Here is a 10,411-nt window from a genome sequence, read left to right as displayed (position 1 = left end):
ACCAAGTCCCCTCCTCCATTGAGAGCTGGCCTCTCACTCCTCACGTGGCAAGGGCTTTCCTTCCAAGAGCTCAGCTACATGGTTATGTAAGGTTCTCCTGTCTTCTTGGGCCAAGAACTGAGTCAGCTGCCTGCCTAGATAGGTCAGTTCAGGAAACCAAACCACACAGCCCAGGAAATGCACCGAGGCGGAGAAGCCAGTGAACCTGCTGGGAGTTGGCTGTCCTCAAGGGCGGCCAGCACGCCTCCTTCTGACCCGGAGTGTGAAATCCAAGCTTCTATGCAGGTCAGCGCGAAGGACCTTTGAACGAAGTCTCTCTGTGGCTGCCTTGTCGGGGATCAAAAGTGTTCACTTGGCTCTTCTGACAACCTTTTCCCACACAAGGATACAATGCTTTCATAGTATCAAAAACCTCAATGTCTGAAGCCGCCATTCCAAACAGCTGTTTCTGGAGGCTAAGAGAACCTTCTAGAACAGCTGTTCTCAGCCTAGCTGAGGCAATGCCTCTGGAGTTGGGCCCAGAGAATTGAGGGCGATAAATTTTAAGTTCTTGCAGTGTTCGGGCTGTGTGTTTTAGAACTCACCATTGGAGATTTTTAGTCCCTTCTAGGATGGTAACGTGTCACTAGCCTGGGTCGTGAAAAGACACATCAGACATGACAATCAAAACTGAAGTCCTTTCCTGCCTCTCTCCACCATCCCTGGTGCAATTAACAGGACAGGACAGATCCCTAACCTTGGCTGGTCTCTCAACCTCAGTGTAACTGAAGCTGGCTCCCACCTAACACCCTTCTGTTATCCATTGAACCTGAACACAGCCCCAAAGAGAACTATGACAGAGCCAGGAGTCTTGAAAGGCTGATGATAGACTCCAAGCCTTCCGGAAGAATCCTGTTACAAAAACAGGTCGTTGGGAAAGACAGAGGATGCCTTTCCCGATTGGGAAGATGGCCCTGCAGGCTAGAATGCCTTCTATTCCGTTCTGGCAATCTTCTGCCATGGGCTGGAGAGAGGCTTCAGTACAGTGCTTTCCTTCCAAGCACAAGTACGTGAGTTTGATTCCTAGGACCTATGTTTGGGGCGAGGGAGCTGCCAGGCATGTGTGACCCCAAAGCTGATGGGGGTGGAGACAGGGAAGTTCCTGACGCTGACTAGCCAGACGTCCTACCTCACTTGGTGAGTTACAGGCCAGAGAGGGATGGTGGACCACTCCTGAGGAAGGACCATCAAGTGTGCACGCATGTGCTCTTGCACAGGCGCAAAAGCAACTTCTGGCTTGCTCAGCACTTTACGGTCTCATGAACCCAGCCGAAGCTTCTGAGGAACTGAGGAACGGCCACTAAAGGTAGACCTGTTTGCAGGTCAGGCTTTACCTGTTCAGCCACCTATTGGTTTACAATAAAGTGCCAGAGGTAACCTCCGCCTTTTACCTGTTTAGAAGAGAGAGAGAGAGAGAGGGAAAGAGAGAGAAAATGATAGGAGGACGTGATGAAGAGCTATCCAGCCTCCTTTCTGTGCCTCAGTTGCCCTATCTATCACACAGCCGGCAAATTCGGACATCCGAGCCCCATTCACAGGAAGCTAAGTGGAGCTTGAGCCAGCCCAATTTTCAACAATTCACATTTCCCCCAGCACGTGCTCACGAGCCCCTCCCCCACTACCCTCCCCCCTTTTATTCATTCCTGAAAGCTTCTATTATCAATCACTGCATGAGGTAAATTTTCAAATCAGCAGTCAGGGTTTTTAAGCCGCAGGACTCCTATTACAGGCAAAAGGAAGCAGGTGACCAACACCAACGCAATCTCAAAAATCCATGCTGCTGCGGGAGGGAGGGAGCGGGCCTTCCTCCTTTCATTCCCTCATTTCCATGGCTCGCATCAAGGGTAGGTTTTTAACAAAGCCTTTCCTGAGGAAGGTTCTATCTCTCACAGAGGGCCCAAGGGAACAAGGAACAGAAAATGGGGAACTAAATAGGAAAGAAAGGGTAGAATCCGTGCCCATATCCCTTTGGAGTGTTTGAGTATCTCCCAGCTCCGGGAGAATTTGTCTTGAAACTTCCTGACCTTCTCTCTCCTCCTCCTCCTCCTCCTCCTCTTCCTGCTCCTCTTTTTTCTCCCCCTCTCTCTCCCTCTCCCAGTCCCTCTCTGTCTCCCTCTCCTCTCCCTCCATCCTCTCTCCCTCTCTCTCTCTTGCTTTCCGTTTATAGTCTTTACAGAAGGAGAGATGCCTCTTTCTCACTGGCTAGACCACTCCCCTTCCAATGTCCCTGACTGTGCTCTCCAGCATCTCAGGTGTTTTCCAACCCCCAGGGGAGGGAGCAAGCCTGCCCTTCTCCCCTCTGAGGCCAGAGGGGAGAAGGGCAGGCTTTAATGTCACATGGTGGTTGAATTTTTGTGCTGTGCCTTTAACCAAGACATTTGGTACAGTTGAGCCTCCCTATCCTTTGGAGTTCTGGACAAACCCCACACACCCAATATGGGGATTTTGAAAGTCTAGTCCCTCTGTGTAGTTTCAGTCAGTTGAAGGTATTTTCTCTCCCATGATACCCTTGGCCACTATTTGCATGTGCTCCATCATGGTTTCTGGATGTGTCCTATGGACCCCATCCTGTATTCAACATCACTCCCACACGCAAATGACATAAGAAGAATGGTTCTGTGCTGTAGGATATCTCAGTGATTAAGAATGTGACATTTCTGCAAAGGGCTGGGGTTTGGTTCCCAGCATCTACATCAGGCAACTCACAACCACCTGTAACTCTAGCTCTGCGGGCTCAGACACTCTCTTCTGGACCCAGAGGGTACCTGAACGCATGTGATCATAGTCACGCACAAACATGTGGACACACATAACTAAACAAAATAAAAATAACTGTTTTTAAGAGGAAACGTTCAAATCCAACACGAATGAAGAATACGTGATTCACAGTACCCGTACCCCTCAGCTACCCTATGTCTAGTGGGAGAAGGGAATTCCTTTGTCCTCTCTTCTAACTCAGCCCCAAGGCCTAGAAGGCAACAAAGAAGCAAAGGTCTTGAGGTTTAGAACAAGGAGTGAGAGAGTTCACCTGGGCAGGGGTTGGAGAAGCATGGAGGAGACCACTCAGCTAATCAAATGAAAGGCGGTCATGTTTCCGACCAGGCATTAGTGACTTGGCAGTGGATTCAGTGGTGCCCCCTGTTTGCACAGAAGAGACTGTGTAGACGCAAGTCTCTATTTCTCAGCCCCCTGAGTCCTCCTTCTCTGCACCCTGAAGCTTCAGGCAGGAGGCTCAAGACAAGATACACTCCCTAAGTATGAATCTGAGCACTTCAGTCTCATTCAACCCCCACCCCACCCCCCTCACTCCCATCCCCATGTTCACAGCCTCTGCCATAGTAGGCACTGCTTGGTAGATTTCCTTCCAGCCCACCCTCCACACTATTGCTGACTCCTACCTTCTTTCCCATCATTCCTCGCCTGCCTCCAGATAGAGATGAACACTAAAGAAGAAACAGGTGCCCAAACACAAGACTCTCAATTTGAGCCGACAGTAAACAAGCCGCAGGAGACTGCCCAAACTGGAAGAAGAGCCACCTAGACCCATGGGGGAGAGAGTTGAGAGATTGCTTGCTGCAACTCCCTCCCCCAACAGCTGAGCAGCCACCCCACCTCTGGGGCAGCCAAGTGAAAAGTGTTGGGGGCAGGGTGAACTACAGTGCTCTCCCATGTTCAAGTTCCAATGGGTGATGCTCATGATAAAAGTCCTCGGCTTTGTGCAAACATCCAAGAGTTCCTGGAATAGACATTCTCCACAAGATAAACAAATACAGGGTTGATGCAGGAAAACACAGAGCAGGAGAAAATAAGTCAATGCAACATGGGACGAGGTGAAGAGAGCTTCAGAAGCCAGTGGCGGTGACCCCTTCATTCGGTATAGTAATGTCACAAAGATGGTCTTTTGCCTCCTGACATGAAAGATTTATATATTAAATAAGACTGGAAACCCTTCCCTTTTTAGTCTAGCTGAAAATGTCTGTATCCATTGATATCCCATAGCCCATGGTATGGGCAGCAGTGGACTCAAACTGAGGGCTTAAAATACTGATAGGTGTAGGCTTGGGTTTTTCAAAACCTGCTTTAATTAAAGGTTCTTAAATGCTTCAACCTCCCTTCTAGCCCACAGACCAGAGGTGGCAGAGAAAGAAGGCTAATAGGAAAAGGGGGTTGCAGACCTGTTTAGAAGTAATTCTTTGGGGGCAGTTCCACTTTGTTGTCAGGATATCGGCAGTCCAGTCTAATAGTAAGCACCAAACACGAATCAGTAGCAGTGGTGCAGAACATCCAACAGAAACAGCCAGGCATCCACCAAATCAGCACAAGCCCGAGGAAGCAACAAGAACCAGTCGGAAAACATACCAAGAAGTTCTTGGTGTGTTTTCCCTCTGCAAAGTGAAAACCAGCCAAGACAGTGAAGGATTGCGAGGCACAGCAATGCAAGAGTGTCCTCGCTGTCTATGAAGTTATATTTATATTTTTATAATCACATGCCCTCTCAAGCGTCCACTCCACCAAAACATCATAAGCCCTCTCATGTGTTTTGCTTCAGCAAAAAATCCTCTCACAAGACAGCTTCCAGAGACACATCATGTGACATAGCTGAGTTTCCAAAGAAACCAGAGTGGCTTTTCAATACTATTCTAGTTTGGAACGATGAGAGCCTTGAGGCTGGCTATAGCCAGGCTAAAGACACAGTAAGATGTCTTTTGACAACGTGTTTGAATTAATAAACATGTAAGGTATTAACGAGGCACACCTCTGGGTGAGGTTCTAAGGGTATTTCTCAAGAGAAGTAACTTGCAGTCCTAACTGCAAGAGTGGCTCGCCCTGATGAGAAAAGATGTGTCCGGGATGTGGGCTAGGATTGATGGAACAAAAAAGGAAAAAGCAGAAAGCCAGCGGAGCACCAGCATCCTTCCCTCCCTGTTTTCTGGTCCACTGAGGCCTGAGAAGCCCCAACCTCATATTCCTACCACCACGGAGCCACGTGCCACCATGCCTTTCTCATCGTGATGAGTTATAGGCCCTCAAACCGTATGTCTGAATAAATCTTCGTTCTCTGAAGAGTGCCTCTGTCAGGTACTTGGTCTCATCAAGGAGAAAAATAATTAATAAACAGAGCATATCAGGCTTTCCTGGTACCATTACAGAAGGCTGCAAGTCACTTGCTGGAGGAAGAGAAAGAAAAGAGCTTGAGACGACGACTAAGGTTTGTCTTTCAAAGCATTAGGAGTGCGCATGCGTGCGTGCGTGCATGCATGTAGAGTTGGGGGTGGGGCAATAGAGATCAAAGGACAAAGGGGAGCCCTTGCAAGCTCACGGTGCAATTCTGTTGCAGGAACTCAGGTAGTCAATCTGCACAACACTGCTGAAGAAGCCACCACTACTTCTCCAACCCCTCATCATATCAAGTTTTTTTTGTTTGTTTGTTTTCTTTCGTTTGGTTGGTTTTTGCTTTTTAACGGATGGGTCAGATGGTGTTCCAGGACAGAACCAACAAAACCTTCAGTGACATTGGTTTTGCAGTTCATAGAGTTGCTTAGAAAGAGAGTGGTCCACGACTTCCTGTGAGTTTCCTCACCTGAAAGCTGTGTAGCTCACTTAGCAGCCACACACTGACCAACAGGAGCCAGCTCGTCCAGCCTGTCCAGCCTTGTCAGCTTGATGCTTCTAACACCCTTAAATGCAGTCATGTTTTCCCAGCCAGGCAGAGAAACTTAAAAAAAAAGAAAAAACAGCTTTTCCACTCAGTGTCTGCTTACCTTCCACTTTTGAAATAACAACTAAGACCAATAGCAAAGTTATCATTGTAATCATAAAAACCAAGAGTCTCTGACCTGAGCTCCAATCAGTAAACACTGAGTATCAACTTAACAGGCAATGTCATGGGTTGGGGATTTAGCTCAGTGGTAGAGCGCTTGCCTAGCAAGTGGAAGGCCCTGGGTTCGGTCCCCAGCTCCGAAAAAAAAGAAAAAAGAAAAAAAAGAAAAAACAAAACAAACAAAAACAAACAAAAAAAAAACAGGCAATGTCATGTAGGAGACAAGACTTTGGGCACTCCTGTGAGCTGTCAGCTTCTTATCTTCATTCGGTTAACTGAGGTGGGAAGTGGGTGGCACCATTCCCTGCGCTTGGGTCCTAGACTTGGTTAAAAGGCAAAAGCTAGCCATGCCCCCAATACTCTGTTCTCTGCTTTCTGGCTGCGGATGCATTATGACCTCACACTCCCTCTGTCAGGACTTCCTGCCGTGATGCACTGGACTCTAGAACTTTGAGCCAAATAAACTTTTCCTTCTTCAGTTTGCTTTGCTCAGAGTATTTTATCACAGCCACGGGAGAAGCAACCAAGACACCAGCTCTCTTATTTCCCAACGTTGCGACCTGGGGCAAGTTCCCAGGACTCAGAACTTCAGTTTCCTTCTTTGAAATAGAAGTTGCTATGAGAAACAATAGAAGAACTGAAACACGTAGATACCATGATTGTTGTCATGCCAATAACAATAGTAAATAAGGATTCAGCTGACTTACCAAGTAACGCGAAGAGTGCATTTCTCCTCACCTGAATGCTTGCCGTCACTTGAATATGATTATTAGCAGACGATCTATCTTTAGTTTTATGCAAAAATGTTCTGCTCCGATTACACTGAAAGCTCCGGGAAGCAACAGCACCATTTCATCTAGCAACATCATCCTCCCAATAGCAACGAGAAAGAAGAAGGCACATCTGAAAAGCGGATTGAATAGGTTACATTATAGTAATCACAGAAAAGGTGCAATGGTCTGTAACCAAACTTAGACCAGAGTTTGGTGTCCTTGCCTGCCTTGACCGGTGGAAATATGGCAGCAGAGACAGCGGGCACTGTCTCTGGACTCTACTCTGCTTTAGACACATCTCCACTAAGGCAGCCAGAGCCCCTTTCTGCAGTTTGCTCACTAAAATATGATGTAAGGGTATAAGATACAGGGGGGGACCTGCATCTTATCCCCTTTGCACACCTACAGTCACACAGTAGGCCAGGATGAATACACGAATGGTCCATCCACACGTACCAGCAGGCCATGGCTCAGTGGTAACAGCCCCTGATGCCCAGCCTGAGGACCTGAGTAATTTCACAAGAGACGTTTTTCCTATTTTAGAATCCAGTGCTGAACCCATACTACAATCCAATAGTCCAAGGACTTTGTTTTTAATATCTCCCCTTCCTTAATTTTACTATAAGCCGTCTAATCTAATCATGGCCACCCCCTCCGCCTCTCTTAAGTTTGTTTTGGTTTCGCCATCTGTTCTGTAGATATTCCTACACTTAGACCTGAGGCCCCAGAGGAAATCTAGAGGTGAGGTGAGACACCGGACAGGTGTGAGGCCCGCCAATAGCTAAAAAAAAAAAAAAAAAAAAAAAAAAAAAAAAAATCAATAAATCTCTTGCCCTCCATTTTCCCAGAAATTAAGGAGAAAAAAAAATCATCACCTTCATGCAATATAAGTCCTTTTCTCACAGGGGTCTCAATGCATCCAACATGAACGGCTCCCACCTCACTCTGCCCTGCCTGAGTAGCTCTGAGCTCTCCAGCATAGATGTGTATCTATGAGCTTCCAATTATTGCTGCTAGATTCAGTCCCGACCTCAGACCCCTCCTAGTGTTACTAAAAGGCTGATCAAGAGGAAGTCCACGTGAAATAGAGCTCAAAGTAGTGTGGCTTGTCATTGCAAACACTAAAACAGTTCCTCAAAAAATAAATAAAGGTATGTAAATAATGTCGCCATACAGTCTTCTAAATATGCACCTAGACGAGTTGAAAGCGGGGACCAGAAGACATACTTGTACACGCGTGTTCACAGCAGCTCTCTTTACAGCAGTCAAGAGGCAGAAATAACCCGCATGTCCACCAGACCATGAACAGATAAACTAAATGGAGATGTAGACTACTATATGGTCTTAGGAAGTCATAATTTTTAAAAATGGGGGAGTTATTTTGGAGGACTTTGATCTTTTGTTGTTAGTAGTGGTGGTAACTGTTTCGTTTTGTTTTTTAAAATCTTTGTTGGGGGACAAGGGGTTCTAGGGAGTTGACACAGTATCTTCACCATATCTCAGGCTAGCCCAGAATCCACTAGGAAGCCCAGGCTAGCCTACAGCTTGAAATTCTCCTGCCTTAGCATTCCAAGTGCTAGGATTATAAATGCCCACTACTACAGCCAGAGAAAGACAATACACTCTTTCAGAGGCGACAGTCTGGATCAACTTTGAGGATGTAATGCTAAAGGAAAAAAGAAAGTTACAAAAGACAAAGACTACGTGTTTCTCTTTAGATGGGTACCACAGCCTCCAAACTCATAGAATAGTGGTTGCTGAGCTGGGGAACGTGTGACAGGGTATTTAGTGGGTAACACATTTCAGGTTTGCAAGATGAAGTGGTTTCTGAAGATTGGCTGGTGACTTGACAGTCGACACCGCTGAACTGCAGCCTTAAGACGGAGAATTTATTTTTATGTCACGTGCACTTTGTGACAGCTTCCTAAAGGGGAAGGGATACCAGGACTTTCTATGTCCCAGGGACACCTGTTGGTTCCCAAAACCGAGTCTGAATGGCTGACCCACATCACCCTCAGATTCCACCCTGGCAATTCCTTTGCAGCCAACAGGAGCCTTCCTATCCCTGAACACCTTGTGTTGCGAAAAGAATAGGTTTTTGATTGTAGGCCACAGAAGTAGAAATATCAAAAGCTCCCATCTCTAGTTAACATTTCTGTTTCATTACCTTGTGGTGGTTACATGTGTGTAAAGAAATAGTCCACTGGGCCAAGTGTAATGGTAGAGATCTGTAATCCAAAGGGGAATTATAGGCAGGGGCAGGAGAATGGCTGCAAGTTTGAGGCCACTTTGGTCTACATAGTGAGTTCAAAGCCAGCCAGGTCTATGCAGGAAGACCCGGGGTGGGGGCAGGAAGGAGGAGGAGGAAGAGGAGGAGGAGCAAGAGGGAAGGGAGGGGGGAGGGAGGGAGGGAGGGAAGAGAAAGAGATGAGAGAGGGAGGGAGCTAAACACTGTTAGTCTCCAGATTCAGTCTTACTTTGTTATTGCTGATTTCATTTCTACAGCCATCTCCTTAAAAGATGATATTGAAAGGCCTCTCCGGGCCTGATAAACTCTTAGACAGTATGGAGAGTATGACTTTTGCCTATTGATGCTATTGTGGAGGATACAGAGGTAGGACGACAGAGCATAAGACAGTGGGGCAGTTTGGCAATGTTCTTTTGCATCAGGAAAACAAAGGCTGCCAGTTGGTTGTGCAGCCACGGCTCTCAGCACAGGCCAGCAGACACAGGAAACTCAGCCAGAGCTAGTGGCCCGCCCATACCATGAAATAGTGACCATTTTCATTTTTATAAGACATGCATACATATGTGTATACATGCACCTACACGCGACACCCTCAAAGCCCAACATAAGAATGGCTGACATAACTGTATGTGTTGTAGATTCTTTTCCAGATGCTGTGATAAAATACCCTGACAGAAGGGCTTATTTTAGTTTGGAGTTCAAAGTTCAAGCTATCATGGCAGAGAAGTCAGAGAGACAGGAGCTTGAAGTAGCTGGTTACATCACATCTACAATCAGGAACAGAAAGGGATGAACCAACACTGTTGTTGTTGTTCAGCTTGCTTTCTCCATCTTGTAAAGTTTAAGACCCTCTGCATAAGGAATGGTCTGCCCACAGTGGGCCTTTTCCTACCTCATTGCAATCAAGACAATTCTACAAAGGCGTACACAGATGCCCACCTCTCAAGTGACTCTAGATCCTGTCAACTTGACAATTAACACTAATCATCAGAGGGTGAAATTTAGTATTCACTGTGAGCAATGTTCCAAGCCAGATGCTTTCTGCAGTTGGTAGGTTTTTGTGGACTTTTAGTGACAGCAATGCTAGTCTTGAAAAATCTGATGATGGCCAGTTACCAGAAGATTCCAAAGTGCTGACGCCAAAACACAAAGGCTAGAAGACAGCATCCCCAAAGGAACGAAATGGAGACCCCCAAAGCACCAGGTTAGAGTAAGTCACTTGAGATGTTAGAACTCAGACTCTATGATGTAATGCAGTCTGGTATCCTGGAATTGGGGAGTAGGGGGTAGTATTTGTGTCAGCTGTTTCTACATAAGCCAAGAAAAGTCACGTCTGGCAGGCTTGGGTGGGAATAACCAGAACACGAAGGCCGGAAACTGTTTCTTCCTCCCCTGTGAACATGAGCTGAGAGGGAGGCGGGGGATGGAAGGATTCAGGGGCAGGATCTGGAGCCAGGGAGATGACTAAGGTCTGATGCAAGCACCACGAGTGTGTGGGACTCGTGAGACATACAAGTCTGGAGGCGAAGA

At 46.8% G+C, this 10,411-nt stretch overlaps 1 long non-coding RNA gene across 1 annotated transcript in view; it reads right to left on the bottom strand.

Annotated features, from left to right (window-relative positions):
- Nucleotides 1-4,709: 4,709 nt before the first annotated feature.
- The window catches only part of LOC108348536 (uncharacterized), a 125,499-nt gene continuing 119,797 nt past the window's right edge, over nucleotides 4,710-10,411 (bottom strand). The window contains exon 6 of the long non-coding RNA XR_005495410.2: nucleotides 4,710-6,763. This is a non-coding gene — a long non-coding RNA (uncharacterized LOC108348536). The remainder of the gene's footprint in view (nucleotides 6,764-10,411) is intronic.

Source organism: Rattus norvegicus, chromosome 17, assembly GCF_036323735.1.
Source record: "Rattus norvegicus strain BN/NHsdMcwi chromosome 17, GRCr8, whole genome shotgun sequence".
NCBI lineage: Eukaryota > Metazoa > Chordata > Mammalia > Rodentia > Muridae > Rattus > Rattus norvegicus.
This window is presented reverse-complemented; position numbering and strand designations above follow the sequence as displayed.